At 41.9% G+C, this 16,521-nt stretch overlaps 1 protein-coding gene across 2 annotated transcripts in view; it reads right to left on the bottom strand.

The window, feature by feature from the left end:
* CYFIP1 (cytoplasmic FMR1 interacting protein 1) overlaps window positions 1–10,994 on the bottom strand; it is a 75,259-nt gene extending 64,265 nt beyond the window's left edge. For both annotated transcript variants that reach the window (XM_066313566.1, XM_066313565.1), the window contains exon 1: window positions 10,818–10,994. The gene's annotated coding sequence lies outside the window, so the exon portion shown is untranslated. The remainder of the gene's footprint in view (window positions 1–10,817) is intronic.
* Window positions 10,995–16,521: the final 5,527 nt, after the last annotated feature.

Raw genomic sequence — 16,521 nt, 5'->3', positions numbered from 1 at the left:
TTCCCAAGTCTGCAAAAGCAGAATCTTTGAATCTTAAATTAAAATATAGTATCATGGATACTGAAGATTAAAATTGCTGTGCAATTCATCAATTGAAATATGTATCCACTTGAGTGGTTTTGCCTAAAATAAATTATTATATATTAATATAAATAAATAATTTTAAATGTCTTTTGAATAAATAAATCCAAGTGTATCCTACTTAAAAGGAGAGAATTCTGTGACAAAAATCAGGAAAATTTTACATACTGCAGTTAAAGAAGGAGAAGAGAAGCATATTATTAAAAAAAAAAAAAAAAGAGAGAGAGAGAGAGAGAGAAGCAAAGATACTCCACAGTCCACACACTGAAGAAAAGAAATCCAAATGAAAATGTATTTAAGAAGATGATTGACTGGCCTGCTGAACTGGGGTCTTCAGGACCAGCCTCAGTAAACTCCACGGCAACTAATGACAACATTCCCACAAGAACAGAATTGGTCAGACAGCAGCAGAAGTTAAGTTTTATCCCTATAGCTGCACAACATTTTTAGGTTTCTTCTGTCCCATTGTGTCATTTTTCTATGCTACTGGATTGCAGAAAATCAATTAAATAGTTTTTCTATTATGAAAATTTGATTCAATATTCTGCGTAATGTTCCTACTCAATTTAAACCATGAGATTCCAACCACAAAGGGCTCTTGTAATGGAAAGAGAACAAAAGGAACAGATTTTCTCTTCCAAGAACAGCACAGCAATTACAAAAATATTAATTTTTATTTCAAACCTCCAATATCTCTCTGAAAAACGCCCTTTTAGTTTTATTTTAATTTCAAACACCTCAGCCATTCAACTGCTTACCTATCAATTCAGACTGAGAAGAAAACATTTTAACACCCTGACGCCTAAAGCACTTCAGAGAACGGCAACACGATGGATCTTCTCTGTTTGAATGCTCTTTTTTCTATGCTCTGGACAGCACAATCTGCCTTTTTGCCAAGCGGATCAGCCTAAGATGTTCCTTTTGGGACTGGAGCTCCTTTCTGTTCCTAAGCAACAGATTTGCATAAGCTGAAGGAGCAAAGAAAAATGCTTTTCACATCATTTACGGGCCTGCCTGATTAAAGTAAAAGACAGAAGAAAGCAAACAGCAGCTGACAGTCCTTTGTGCAACAGATTTGACATACTGTTTAGCTTTCAAAAATACATCTGCAAATGGAATGTTAAAAAAGGCTTAATAGGTGAAAAAGAGAAAAAAATTCCAGCACTGTATTATCCCATCCAAACATCACAGTGAGTCCCAGAAGAACAGCCACATAATAGAGACAATTAATTTAGTATTAGACTCCAATAGGGTGATGTGGCTCACAATAAATGCAGGCCTTCAAAAACAGGCACAGACTAGGGGAAGAACATGAGGCTAAGAGCATGGAATTTTTTTTTCTTTTCTTTCTTTTTTTGTGTGTGTGTGTTTGTTTGTTTTGTTTTAGAAAAATCTCAGCTTCCTAAATTAAAAGCTCTTTGTGCTCAATCACATGTGAATTTTTCGTGCAATCCACACTGCTACCTGTTCAGCTTCTGTCCCCTGCAGGGAAACATCCCAACAAGCAATCCCCATTCCTACAATTTCTTTACACAAGCAATGCCTGTGCTACGACTCTGCAAGCAAGGTTAAAGTGCTCAGTGAAACACAAGTCTTATCACCTGGAAAACTGAATTCTGGGCAGTATCAGTAAGCAACAGCAGCACCATTAATCCAACCTAAAAGCCACACGTCAGTGAGTCAGTACTGTTCCTCCCACAGGACAATCAAGGTCAGAAGGACAGCACTGCTAAGGATGCTGTCATGGAGCTGAAAGGGCCTGCTGACACAATGACCACCAAGACTCAAAGGACAATTGGTTATGCTTGTCAAGTAACTCCCCTTTCAATATCCTGGATGTATTCAAGCACTTTTCAAATAAAAGGAAGATGTGACACTATCATCACAGGAGATTAGGAATGGGTGAGTCTCAGGCTCTTCGGATGAAGCCTATACCAAGACTGGTGAGTCAGTAGTCCAGAATTGCCTTTCCTTATGCCTGCCACCACGTGTACATCTACTAACTATTCCTTTCTACAGCATCAGTAAGAAAACTCTCCCACGACTAGAGAACACCGTGCAACCTTAGCACTCCTGTACCATAGCACCAGGCTGGAATCACTGTATTTTTGCTAGCAAAGCACCACAAAATTTATCTCCTCCTGCCATGCTAGCAGCCAGCAGGATGAGCACATACTAATTCTACAGCAGCGGCATCTGCAGTGGATGATGATGATGCAGCAGGTAAAAACCAGGTATTTCGAAAGGCAGCCTGGCCAGTACTATGCATCTGCAACATCATTCCACATCCTGAAGCTTTAGTAGAGAGATACAACTTCCTGATATTTAAATACAGGGTGAAATCCTATCCCTCCATAGGAAGCTCAAGTGGAAAACACACACACTTAAAAAATGAAAATTTCATTCTGTTTATGCCATTTATTTTATTTGAAAATCCATTCTGATACGGCATGGGAGAAGCCTAAGTCTCTAAAATTTCCTCCAAAAGTATCCCACTTAGATGAACAAGGAGGGAGAGCTTGTCTCTGAAGTTTGTCCTGCAGCATGCAACCCCCCTCCGCAATGGCACTCGTGCCACAAGAATTCAGAGGTGTTTTGTTTGGTTTGCTTCATCTGTGAACATAAGTCTAAAACCCAAGATATGTCACATATGTATTTTTTTTTTTTTAAATCTGCTGTTGATGGGGCTAGATGGCTGAGAGGGTTTGTGTTCATTTACTAATTCTCACAGAACTGAGTTAGTTCTGAGTGAACTAACTAGTGTATAGAATGAACACCCTTCTGCAATATTTGGCCTCTCTTCAGACTGCAATGAAGTTAGAGATTTAAGCATTGTTCCATTCTAGGTTAGGTATGCTGAGATCTGTCTTGCTACACTTACTTGCCTTACCCTATTAATATTCTCTGGTATTACACCTTTGAATTGCACCATTTCATCTTCCTGACCAACTCCTTCTTCTCTTTTTCATGTTCTTTTCCTCTCACACAGTTCACTCCTCCACACCCATTTTTGCATTCTGCTGATGCTGCTCTCTCCTGCAGCTGTTCTCAACAAGCATTTCTTCTGTATTTGTTCCCGATCCTGCTGCTGCATGTGTGGTAGGAAGTAATGCTGCACAGCAGTGCTTTGGACAAGACTGAAGTTTAGAACAGAACCTGAGTACTGAAGCACAGCACTTACAGCATGTGAGAACTACACCTATGATTGTTGTGAAAAGCTCTCTCACTTCTTAGCAAAGATAACACTCCCACTGTGAGCATTCTGCAAAGAACGACAAAGGGAGCAGCAAAAGCAATAACCACTCCACAAAGAGAAAGGAAAGCAGGCTCACACAGAATTAGCCTGGCATGGCCCAGGATGAAGTCTTCCACCGCAGACTGCTCACACGTGCTCAGCCTGCGTGTCATGGCTGCCCTGTGTGTCTGGAGTAAAGAGAGTGCTGGTACTTTAACCAAAAGGGGCGCACCTGTGTACATGGGCTGACAGGGGCTGGGGGACACGCCAGTGGATGGAGGACTGTCATGTTACAGGTAAAAGAGATGCGCCTCAAAGATGGAGACGAGGACAAGAGTCTGGAGTCTTCAGATTTCTATCTAAGCAACAACACAACCTGCCAGCCTTAGACAAACCGTCTGTTTAGGCTCACAGAATGGCTTTGGTTAAAAGGGAGCTTAAAGACCAGCCAGTTCATCCTCCCTGCCACAGACAGGAACACCTTCCACTAGACCAGGTTCCTCAAAGCCCCATCCAACCGGGCCTTGAACACTTCCATGGATGGGGCACCCACAGCTTCTCTGGGCAATTTGTTCCAATGCCTCGCCACCCTCACAGTCAAGAATTCTTCCATACCTTTTAGCTAAATTTCATCTCTTTCAGTTTGAACCCATTAGTCTTTGTCCCATCACTACAGTTCCTCATAAAGCATGTGAGTTCTGTATTTTATTTCACAAGGCTAGAAGGAAATAAAGAAAAACATTTTCTCAGGGGAGGGGAGGACAGCATTCTCTCCCTTAGCTCCGTTACACAGATGGTTGCTCCAGGGTCAGTCTTACAGCTTCTCAGGGGAGTCTGCTTGGCAACACCCCTGCCTGTGGGAAGGTCACCCACCACACCACTGCTGGGGGCAGCGGTCCAGGCAGGGGCAGCCCCTCAGGTCTCCCTTCCACAGTGCCTCTGCATTTTGCATCCAGCTCCATCTTCCAGCATATGACCCCCAATGACACGACAGGCATTAATTATATCCAGCGGGTTTTTTCAATGCAAGTCTGCAGCTGAAGCTCTGGCTTCAGTGTTGCCTTATTCTCAGTTTAAAAATTGAACAAAGGCTTCAATAAAAATTACTCTGAAAGAGATGCTGTCTGCTGTCAATCCCACTCCTCCTCTATACTTGTAGGCTCTTGGTAAGTCAACAATACACCACTCTCCCCTTTCAGTTAAAAAAAATTACACAGCTTCATCTGAAAAGTAAGTTGGAAGATATTTTAGGCAAACTTGTACTATCTATGCTTATACATAGCTTTTTATTATCTAAATGATTGCGAAAATAATGTACAATTTTGCAAAATTACAGTATTTAAAAAGAAAACAAACAAAAACTCCAAATCAACAGGCTTCAGAAGCTGTTAAAAAAAAATCTACCATTATGTGCATTTCTGTGAGGAGAGAGTGAATCAGAGAAGAAGTAAATAATGGTTTAATAGTTTTCTTAAATAAACTAAGGAAATAGTATGGAACAGAGTAGAAGAGAAAACAAAAATAAATAAATTTTAATTTCTTAAGCTCTCTTTTTCATCAGAAAGAGCTCATCATCTGTAGTATTTTATACAAGAAAATAGACAGTTTTAGTGACATTTCAACCAAGTCTCTACTTCAGATATCACCTGACAAGAATTCATATCTATCTTGAGCCATGTGTCATGACAGCTTGCCTGAACTTCATACTCAGAATCTATAATTCAGTGTACTCTCCTTATTGATTTTATATCACTGACCCCACCTAAAATAATTAGAATTATACTGAAAGAATGTTATAAATAGTTTCAACATTTTTATTTCCTGCCAACAAAGTGTCCATGCTCCTATCAGAACTAAAGTATTTTAAAATGAACTACAGCACTAACATATTTTTATCTAAACCCTGGAAACAAATCTCTTGTATAGGTGTAGTGTATAAAGCAAGCATCTCCAAACGTACCTTGTGTCATTTGCACAGCTGGAATCACTATTTAGCATGTCAACTCTTGAGACTCATGTCTTAACATAAAACCATAGTATTGGTTTTTAAATCTATTTGTTTCTAAAACCAAAAGCACCATTTAATATTTTTCTTTTACTTCAGAATATAGTTATTCATAAAAACATTACTGAGACTCAACCCTGCTAACCATTTGCAGAGAGTGTCATCTAGTAAGCATAAGTCTATACACTGCCTGAATTCTTAAGATGCCTTTCAGTGGAGAGAAAAAAGGGAGGACGGCTTTTTTTTCCACCAAATGAGCAATTATTAGCTTTAGAAAGTTTATTTGTCACTCTCTTACCTCCTGACCAACACTGCTGGAAAGCAGACCTGCAAAAACCAGCCACGTAAAAGACTTGCTGAAAGACAGACTGTTGAACTGAGAAAAATCTCCCAGTATTTGGCTCAAGCAAAGAGAAATCATACAAGTTCACCCCACAAAAAACCACATTGTAAGCTAGGAGCACTCACAAACAGAAAAGGAGGGCACCACAGCCTGCTCCCCTGGCATTTACTGCTGATGAAAGCAAGAACAGAACTGCCAATTCCACTAAAAGCTCTAGTAAAATTAAGAGGTGCAATGTGCTCTCCTGTGGAGGACATTCACTTTAAGCTCTGCCTAGGCCAGAGCACCTGTCCTGGCAACACACACACACAGAATCACAGAACAACCACCCAGTTAAAGAATTAACATGTTCACTTTTACTTCTCTGTAGTCATTGAGAAGAGTATAGCAGGGACCTCACTGCATGACTAAGAGGCCTGCAAATCTGCAGCAGACCACAGCTGGTTAAGTCCCACACAGCAGGTGCCTAGCAGGCAGCTAATTTAGCAATGAAGGGATTTCCACCCTGAGCTCAGCATCAGACTGATGCCCTGCTGGGGTCCCTTCCAGCAGGAGCAGAGGTCTGGCAGAATGAAACAGCTACAGAAAATGTGGGGAACAGATACAGCAGCAGGACACAAGTGCTGCTCCTCAGAAGCAGGGATCACCACCATCTCCCAGTTGGGGAGGCTTGGAGATATGGGCTTCCTCTCCAATACCCCGAGATAGATTTGTGCTCAACTCAGCTTAAATCACTTCTCCCACAATGGTCTTTCTGCAGAAAGGCTACGTGGCTATAAATTCACTTGCTGTCTGCTGATGGTCAGCCTGAGGGAAAGGGGGGGTGCCTTTCCCTCATTTGATGCTTGATGATTATTTGTGCCATACCAACCTTTACCACAACCCTACTTTTTACAGTCTAAGTCCAAGACAGCCACTTTTCCCCCAAAACATTGAAGTGTGTGAAATACAGGATTTTCTTCACAAATACACACACTTGTGAGTGCATATATATTTACAGACAAAACAGAGGTAGACAGTAAACAGTACATACTGACACAGAGAAAATCTTTTCAATCTCATGAAGAAAACAAGCTTCAGGATTTTTTGCCAGTGTGTTTACAAGAGATAAGGAGCTACCCGACATATCATAGAACATTTTTGGTGCCAAGAGATAGAAAGATTAACTGTATTTTGCAACCTCTGTCTTCTTGTAGCAAGTCTCATCAATGCATCATACATTAATTTTACCACCAGCAAGGCAGTGATGTGGATTAATGGAATTACGTTTTAACAAAGCAAATCAATACGCACTCTGTTATCAGTATTACACAGCAAAGTGTGCCCTCGAGCCCTACTAATGTCAGCTTCTAAGGCCAGACGTGCAGTAAAGAAGAATTTTGAACTGACGTATGTAGCTTTAAAATATAAAGGACCACTACCAAGCTCTCTGTGAGGTTTTGTAGGTATACAGTCATATTTCACAATGGTGAATTGTCCTTCTTTCATTTTACTGTCTCAGTTCTGCACAAAAACGCGGACAAAGATAGGCGGCTTTTATTCCTTGTATGTACAAATAACAATGTAGCCAAAAAGTAGCAAGATGCTCCACAGGAGTAAAGTCTGCCAGAGGCCACTTGTAACAAGGTATATGTTCTACAGATCAAAAATTTACAAATCTGTTACATTTACTCCCCTCTCTCTGCCTTCATCCCTGAGAACAGGTTCCCAGGGAAGCTCGGGACTGTTTAAATGAATCACATTCCCACACACAGGGATGGATCCACCCGGAACCAGTTCACTGGCCACTCACGCCTGGACTGTGCCAAGCTCCTGCAGCATCCCTAGGTAAACAAGCACTTAACTTGGTTCAAGCATAATTGCTTATTAAGTTTGGGCTTGCCATAGCTGCTGCAGTTATTTTAAAATGTAGAAACAGTGGAAATTCAGAAGTTCAGACAGTCACTGTTTTGAGAGCAGTGAAGTCAAATGCACAGCTGACTTCCAACTCAGCAGGGTAAAACATGCTGCCCAGCATTCAAATTTACCTGACTTGTTGGTACAGCAAAGGAATCACTTTAAGTGCTTGCCCAGAAAACACAGGGCAAAAACTCTAAAACGAAACTCACTTGATATGTACATAAAAAGGCACGGAAATTATATTAAAATTATTTTTTCCCTCATATAGCATTGCAAAAAGTTCTAGCAGCTTTCAAGCCAGAGGATAAATACAAGTGTTTCCACGAAAAAGAGCTTTGTGGGGATTTTTTGTTCCATATTTTTGTGCTAAACTTGCAGCTCAATTCCAACCACTCTGAATTTTCCACCTCAACCTGAATATCTTGGAATACTTCGAGAAATAAATTTAAAAATAAAAATCCAATGATTCTGACAAGAGAGTTACGGCAAGATTTTAAAATGCACCCTTGGGAACAAGCCACTTTCCAAGACAATTGTCTCCCAGAATGAATAAACAAAGCACTAACCAAAACCTAAGGAGTTTATCAGACAAACATCTAACACGGAAAATAGCTGGAACAGATTTCTGGTAATTACTTAATTATGCTACAAAGTCAGCATAATGGACCAAGAGAATCTGTTTGTTTAAGCCCAGACAACAATTTCCATCTAAGGCAAACTGAAGAAACAAGAATTTTGTTAGTTCATACTTTGAATATTACAGGTACATCACTAAAGGACTATATGAGCTTTTTTTACTAAGTCACACATGTAGAAGGTAAAACCTGAAAATTCTAAATTGTTTGTGGAGCATTCCCTTTCTTGTAAGATATATATTTTTAAAAAAAAATTTAAACAACTTAGGTAATTTGGCTCCATTTAAGTTTGAATGCTGTGATATCTATTATGGGAGATATTTAAATTAGCAGAGCTGAGCATGTTTTAAATACCACTCCACTCTCCGCATCAGGACCCTCAAAAGAAACTGACAAAACCAAGACCAATAAATAAAACAAAGTCCTTCCCTGATGCCTTGGGAAGGCTGACCTGAAACAGACACTGGACAGAGCTAGATAATAAAGTTGGTATTTACTGAAAGGCCTTTAGGGTACACCTTGGGCAGGACAAAAGCCTGACCAGGGCTACACCCAAGATGGACTTAGAATGGTCACAAGGTCCTACACTTTTATAAGTTTTGGTTTTGCATATTTGGGTTTAATTGTCCAATTACAACTTCAGGTTGGGAGGTCTCATCCTTCTTGTTCCTCCCTTCAGTCCACCGTTGTTTATGCTTTTGGACCTGAAAGTTGTACTCCTTGTCCTTGGTCTCCAGCAGGAAAAGGATTTGTCTACCTACTCTGTGAAGAGAGCTTACCAGCACTTAATATGAGGCTCGGAACTACACACCTAGGCAGCAGAGAATCTGAAAAACATGAAAGCTAAAACTTAAGGCACCATTCCTGTAAACAAAACAAAATCTTTCCCACTTCAAGCAGGGATGCTGGGGGTGAAAGAATTTGGGTTTTTTTCTAAGACCCAGAGAGGTTTATTCTCAGAATACATAAATTAGCTGTGACAACCTGAAAACCCAAGGACATTAGAGATATTCCATCAAGTACATAGTCCCTAGCAAACAAAGAAAAAAAAAAAAGAAAAAAAATTAAAAAAAAAAATCTAAGCTGCTACAAAGAAAGACTGATGTACGCTTTTTAGTAGGCAAGCCAGGCAAGCTTTGATGATACTGGGGTTAAGCCTTCCCAGTGCTGTAGACTTCTTCCAAATTCTTTCTATTCCCTCCTGGCAGCTACAGAGACAACTGGCAGCCTACACCAGCCAGACTTCACAGACCAGTTACCTGGGAAAGCTTAAAGAGTCTTTTACACTAGAACAGGAGAAACTCCATGTTTACAAAAGTTAAAAAAAAAAAAAACCTTTTTAAAGGTAAAAGTGGGACTTAAATGAAGTCAAGAATCAGAAATTAAGTAAGGAGTTTCAATGCTTTTTCTATAACATAGCCCAGACATTCTCTGAGCATAAAACAGTTTAAGTACAATTAAGAAAAACATAATTCAGAGATTGCTGAATTGCATTACAGTATTATTAAAAATTCAATTTTGAAGAAAACACTACCCAACAATACTGCATATGTACGTGTTCAGTAAGCTTATTATAATAAAGTTATGCCAAATAAGTAACTAGAATGTAGTAAGGACTGGAGTCGCTCATTAGCCTAAGCTTTCCATTTCCCACAGTTTACAGAAAAGCCTGGTATGACCTTCTAATTAAGAAGAAATTCCTCCAGCTAGCTTTCCTCCTCTTCCAATACACACTCTCCAGCCAACACTTCAGGCAGACTGGCTACATCCCACAAAGACAACTTCCTCCCAACAGCCTTCCTGGCACAAACAACCATTTACATGTCTAAATGCTACTCCAACCTGCCATCAAACAGCGCAGAAAAAAAAAAAATCAAGGCAATGAGAGCCTACTGAAAGCCCAAAATTTAGCAGAGATGTTGATGAACTACAGGAATACTCAGAAAGATAAAGTGCATATCTGCCTTCACCTTTACTCATCAGAGAGGAGGGATGGAGTGGCAGACCATCCATCTGGGGATTTTCAAGCTTGCAGTGCTGCTGTCATTACAGCATAGTTATTTTTACTGGGTAATTCTCAAGTTCCTCATGAGGAAGTTATTCCACGTCCTTAGACAGACACTACAGACCACCTCCTTCCTCTGAAGAGTGAGATGAACCTGCATAGGGCTTTCTGCTTTTTTTTCCCTCATCTAGCCAACTCCAATACAGCCTAGGAGGCAGAACTCTGACCATTCGAGTGTAGCAGACACACGGGCCACGCATGAAAGAGAACAAGCCAAACCTTACGCGCAGAAATAAAAATCAAAATTGCCTTTTAGGTAATCACAGCTGAGGGACCCAACCCGCCCTGAGGGCACGGCCGCCCGCCCGCTGCCCGGCCCCGGCTCCGCACGGCCCTTCCCGCCGCGCCCCCGGGCACCGCCCGACAGCGGGACCCTCCCGGCGCCGCCGGCACCTCCCAGCTCCGGGGAGCACCAGATACCAACCCCAAATAAGAGCACGGGGCTCACGGTTACCAGCGAGAGGGGCGCGGAGCCGCCCGGCCCCGCAGAGAAGAGCCCGAATTCGTGGGAGGGGGAGAAGGCGCCCGGGCGGGCCCCGGGAAGCGCTGCTCACCCGCTCTCCGCCGGCTCCCGGGAGCGGCGCTGCCCGGCGGCGGGAGGAGCCCGTCTGTCTGTCCGCCCGCCCGGGGGCTCCGCTCGGCCCGGCCGCCGAGGGTCGCGTCGGCCCGGCGGCTCCGCTCCTGGGCCGCGCCTGGCAGGGAGTTTCCTGTCTGAGTCACTTCAGCCGGGAGTTGCGCAGGGAAACACCCTTCCTGCCGCTCCAGCTCCTCCTCCTCCCGCCTCATCCCAAACCTGCCGCCCCTTCCCGCCCCCGGCAGGCTGCGGCTCGGCTCCTCCTCCTCCCGGGGAGCCGGGAATACTCCCGGAGCTGCCGCCTGCGGCGGAGCTGCGTCCCGGATCGGCCCCTCGCTTTTAATGAAAGCGACTTTTTCCGCGCCCTATACGCGGGGCAGTCTGTCTCTCGGAACACAAATCTATGCCCTGGACGACCGTGCCCATTCGTACAAACCCCAGACGGTGCCATCCGGCGCCCGCCCCAGCAGAGACACCGCAGAGACAGCCAGCGCCCCCGGGCCACCGGGGTCGACAGTAACAGGTCAGTGCCGGGGCTTCCCACTTCACGACTTGGCTAGCATGGTAAGGGAAAGACACCAGCCGTGAGGATGAAAAAACCTAACGTTAAAAAAATCAAAACCGATAGCGTGGGAAACCCCTTTAAACATCCTGCAGAGGGTGCTCATGCCTGTGGTGTTCGTATCCCAAATAACCACACTTCATTAAAATCAAAACCATAAAAAACCAGGCACGTCGCTGTTTGACAACCTCCCACTTTAACTTTTCTGTAAACACCAAACATGTACATTCTAATTTTAAAGTTTTCTTCCTTTTTCCATGCATTGTTCTCCCATTGAAGTTCAGCTTTACTTGTTTGTTCAAGACTACATCTAATGAACTTGACACTGCATCACAAAATCAAACTGCCCATTTTTTTTCATGGACGTTTGTCAAGATCGCTCTTTCCAGCCACTGTTTTATGGCAGAGGGAATCCACAAACTACTCCACATAGGGAACAAGCCACCTGAGCCCATGGGAAGTTCCAAACAATTTTTCATCAAAGCGTACTTGCTTGTATTTGTCCGCTTTAAGTTGCATCCAACAATTTTTTACTCTTGAAAACCCCCTCTAATCATAATCAAACTGCACACTATTGCCATAGCAAGCACTTCTAAGTCTCTGTTTTCAACAGCTGTTTAGGGGATACTGTGCTATTAATGATTTTTGTGCTAAGAACAGAACAATTAGTGTTTTGCTTCTATTATTGGTTGTTGGGTTTTTCCCAAAAAAGTTTGCACTGCCTCAGGTTTCTTTAAATAATCTTTTTGTAATGGCATGTGCAAGAAAGCCTGTGAACAATGGAGATAAGACCCTCAGTTTTTATTATTTCAAGTATGATCTCATCCAATTATGCCACCTTTTCCATATCATCAAGAACTTCCACAGCTTGTGGAGAGGTTATGCATCACTGTAAAATGTTATCATTGCCATTTCATCAGATTACAGACACATTTTCATAGCCGTGTTCATGTGACTGCAACATGGTCTTTTCTATGAAACAATTTTCTAGGACACAGCTGCTGTTCTTCTGTCTGTATATATTCATAAACATTTTGAGTGCATATACCAAATGAACTCATTTCAATTCCTTTCAACCATCCCAGCTCCTTATCAGCCTAACTTCCTAACCCAGCTCAAGTGAAAGTGTAAAATACAACCAGAGCTGGATGCTTCCGTTTCTGAAGTGACACCTGATTGTCTCCAGTGCTATCCATCCTATGCCCTTTTCTGCAAACTCTGCCTGGGACAAGGAATTTGATTAAGTAAATTACTCACCTTTGTAAAGCAGGATTAGTTTTGTTTCCTTGTCCTGAGCAAGTGCAAATTCAGAACAGCCTTGTCTTAATGCAACCAACTTGGCCTACATCAGCAATGAGACATCTGTTACAGAGCCACAAGAGAGCAGCAAGGACAGTAAAGTCAAACACTCCCCATGAAATCTGATCAACAGCAGCTTGACCCCATACAGGCAATACTTCATAGTCTGCCAGTCTGTCCCAAGCATGACCACAAATGTGGCTCCCCTACTTGCTGAAAGTCAGCTGGTGCCAGGAGCAGCTGCTTTGTATGAAAGCAAGACAGCCAACTGGCACCATGCTGTCCAGGAAACAACAGCTTGTCCTAAGCATTGGCTGATGCCCTAGATCTTGTTATCTTCATCTAAATAACGGAGTGGGCAAAGGAGATGCTTCCCCACTGCTGGGGCAATCTGCTTTTTATTGGCATTCCTCTACATCAGTTTATAACAATTCATAATATCATAAAAAAAAAGTAGATGATGGTACACAGCTACTCAAGATTTGTGGGGAGGGGTTTTATTATTTGATATAGGAACTAGACAATCACGTTTTACCATCTGAATGTCTATGGTCTCATGTAACATGTGGCATGCCTATCAGAACCATATTAAGTGAGCCCACTTAATACCATTCCAGATGCATGATTTAATTCTGTAATGCCCCCACAACTCCCTGCTTTTCACTTTAGTAGTGCAATGACAGTACTTGATTAAAGATGTTCAGCAGGTCTCCATAACCTGCTTCTACTTCTACTGTATTCTACCCTTCTCAATTATCCTTGCCACTGAACACAGACCTTCTATGTGTAGTTAAGATACATGTATCTACATATTCCCAATCAAGTCTCTAACATCCTAGCCTCTGGAAATTAAGCGTGGTTTTATCAAGTCAGACTTAAGGCAGTTTGAGATTCTTTCTTGGGTGGAATTTATTTTAACCTGATTTTAACCCACGCCTGTCAACAATCTTAAAGAAGATCTGCAACATTATTGTATCATGCTTCTGGCAATTCATGTACCCTGTACCTAAACCACACAAGTATCAGATAATATCGTAGGAACAAGCTTAGTGCACCTGTCTCAAGGCTTGATAAAGCTTGATAAAGTTCAAGGCACTATGCTACAGGACAGCCACAGATCTACTTCCTGAATTCCAGTTAATTTCATTTTATTTTTACTTTTCTTCTTTGGGCTTTTAAGTATTTTTTCAAAGGCAATGAAATAATCTTCCAGAAGCCCACAGGATTACACAGAAGAGTTTCATTCCACAGCCACCTGAGAACTTCAACAGGAATCTTGTGGCTCTGCCACTGGGTGTCTACTATGTCCAAGATGGTGATGTTACTGTCTGGTTTTGCAGATATTTTGGTGTTTAAGCTTAACAACATATCCAGCTATTCATTTAATTTTTCTTACCTGCTGAGTTCAGAGATTTTTCATCCTCATAAAGAATACAGGAAATTGTCATGGCACGGAAAGGTATTTACGAAATCATGACAGGCAATGGTCCCAACTACTTCAAGAACAGGACACCATACAAGAAAATAGGTAATTGTCTATAAATCAGTTTAAAAATGAAATCCAGCTTCTGGCAACATATCTCCTGTCCATGCTCTAAAGAACTGGAGAAGATTTTTCACACAAGAAGTCAGCACAGACTTGGCGTTCTATGTGGCAAAAGGTTTAAAGCTCAGCAAGTATACAAAAACATATAGTTCCACACTGCATACAGTAATGCATTGTTTCAGCTCTCAGGAGATAGGCACCTGTCGAGCGGAGGGGGCCTTCATAGAAGACTAAAGAGACTGGGTTGTAAAAGTCATTTATTGCAGGCTAAATCAGTCTCATGAAGGCGGAGTTCAAAGGATAACAGTTTGTGCTGTTACATATACAAGGCTGTTTGGCATAAATTCCCCGTGTCCCAAGCAGAAGCAGCAGCCTTCTTAGCACCAGCAGCATCCATCTGAGATCTCAAGCATTCTCAAAGCAGTGCATTTTTATTCTTTTTTGACCCAGTCAGCTACAAACACGATTCTGCTACTGTCTTCTTGGACTATCCAGGCCTAATACTGACATGCAAAAGTGGTCGTAATTTCTCACACAAACTCTATTTACATAGTTCTGTCTGTTCTATCTAGGAATGCTAGAAATGCTACATGATGTTTTTGTTATGTCTAGGACTTAGCTAACTTTGTCAAAAGTAATGCTACTGAACTTTAAACTAGGCTTTAGGGCTTTTCTTACTAATACAGTCTCTTTTGCTTAAGGCATTTGAAATATACTCTACTCGTTTAAAACTAAACTTACATTTCTACCTTATGTGTGCATGGATTTATGTATCTTAGTTCCTCTGAAGGTTTAAATTCAGCCCTCACATTTCTGAGTACTTCTGAGCCTGTGCAAATGGGGCCCAGAGAGGGATTTGCATCCCAACAGGCACCTATGAAGAGGACACAGCACTTGGGAGAGCTTAAGCAGAAGAGAACAAACATAAAGCAGCATCTCAGAGGTCACAAAGAGCAAAGTTACAACCAGACTCACTGCAGGAAGCCTATACTAGCTACCTAAACAGGTAACTCCTATTAGGAGCCCTCCACTTCACAAGGCCTTACACAAGTGCAATGATCTGGTCACTCATACCTACCTTTAGTTCCAGGAAAAGCCAGATGCTTAACCCAAGTGCCCATGTACTGCCATGAGCACAGCTGACAACAGCAGGTGTGCTGCATATTCATAAATACTTATTAGCATGTGATGACACCTGCAACTCTCTGGTTCCAATTCTCCTAGAAATGGATCTGAGCAAGCAGGGTTCCCTAATTCTCATTTCCAGCTCCCTGAAACACTAAACCAAGGCTCTATTGTTAACTCATAGGTATTTAACTCTTTTTTGTGCATACAATGGGCCCATGTCCCACCACTCTGCTTTCCAAGCCTGCTGCATGCTGTGCTGCCAAACCACACCAGAGCCCACCTAACTCCCTGACAGACATTAACACAAGTTAAATCCTTTCTTGATTCTATTACAAATTACATTCATTTTGCTCATGCAGGACTTCAGTGCAGAAATCAGGGCATGTATGTTAGGCAATTCAGCCCCCTCACTCTTTACCCCAGCCCTACCCCTCTGTCCCTGAGATACCTTCATTAGCTCTCTATGCCCTCAGAGCTGTGATCCTGTGCAACCTTCCCAGCAATAAATGCACGAGGCAGCAACAAGACACTGCAACAGCCAGCAAATACCAATGCAATCAGTGAGGAAAGGTTTTTCTGTAAGTGTGCGAAGTAGTACAAGAGGAAAGCTGAATTTGCAAATTTACATATCTTTAGTTAGTAAGATCAAATAGCACATCAAAGGAATTTTTTTTAATCAGCCTGTATTTTAGCATTGCTATCTTTAATTCATGCTCCCATGGAAACCATCCAATCAACAACTGGTTGCTAACTTTTTTTATATCAAGAGTTTGACACAGGCAAAGGTCCTCAAGAACCCAGTGGTTAATTAGGGGTTATTAAAATTAGACAGCAAAAAAAGCACTGGAGAATTTACAAAATCAGTGCTAAAATGTGGCCTAGAGATAACAGAAGCCCACAGGAAAAAAATAAAGGAGAAGAAAGAGAAGTGATGAGTCAGATAAGGGCTTCTATGCTGCAACTCTGCTAAGACTGCATCCAGAAGTTAATAAGAACAAATAAAGGTAAAAATAGAATTGTGACAGCATCCAATAATAGAGTATGTTCTTTTCCAAAGAATGTTATACCCCAGAAGCTCTGAAGCCAGAAAGTTCTCTTTCTACATGCTTTGCTGGGTATTTTATGCTTTTCTTTAGCCAAACTTGACAA

Source organism: Sylvia atricapilla, chromosome 2 (assembly GCF_009819655.1).
Source record: "Sylvia atricapilla isolate bSylAtr1 chromosome 2, bSylAtr1.pri, whole genome shotgun sequence".
NCBI lineage: Eukaryota > Metazoa > Chordata > Aves > Passeriformes > Sylviidae > Sylvia > Sylvia atricapilla.
The sequence above is the reverse complement of the archived record's forward strand: the minus strand, read 5'-3'. Positions and strand labels throughout refer to the sequence as shown.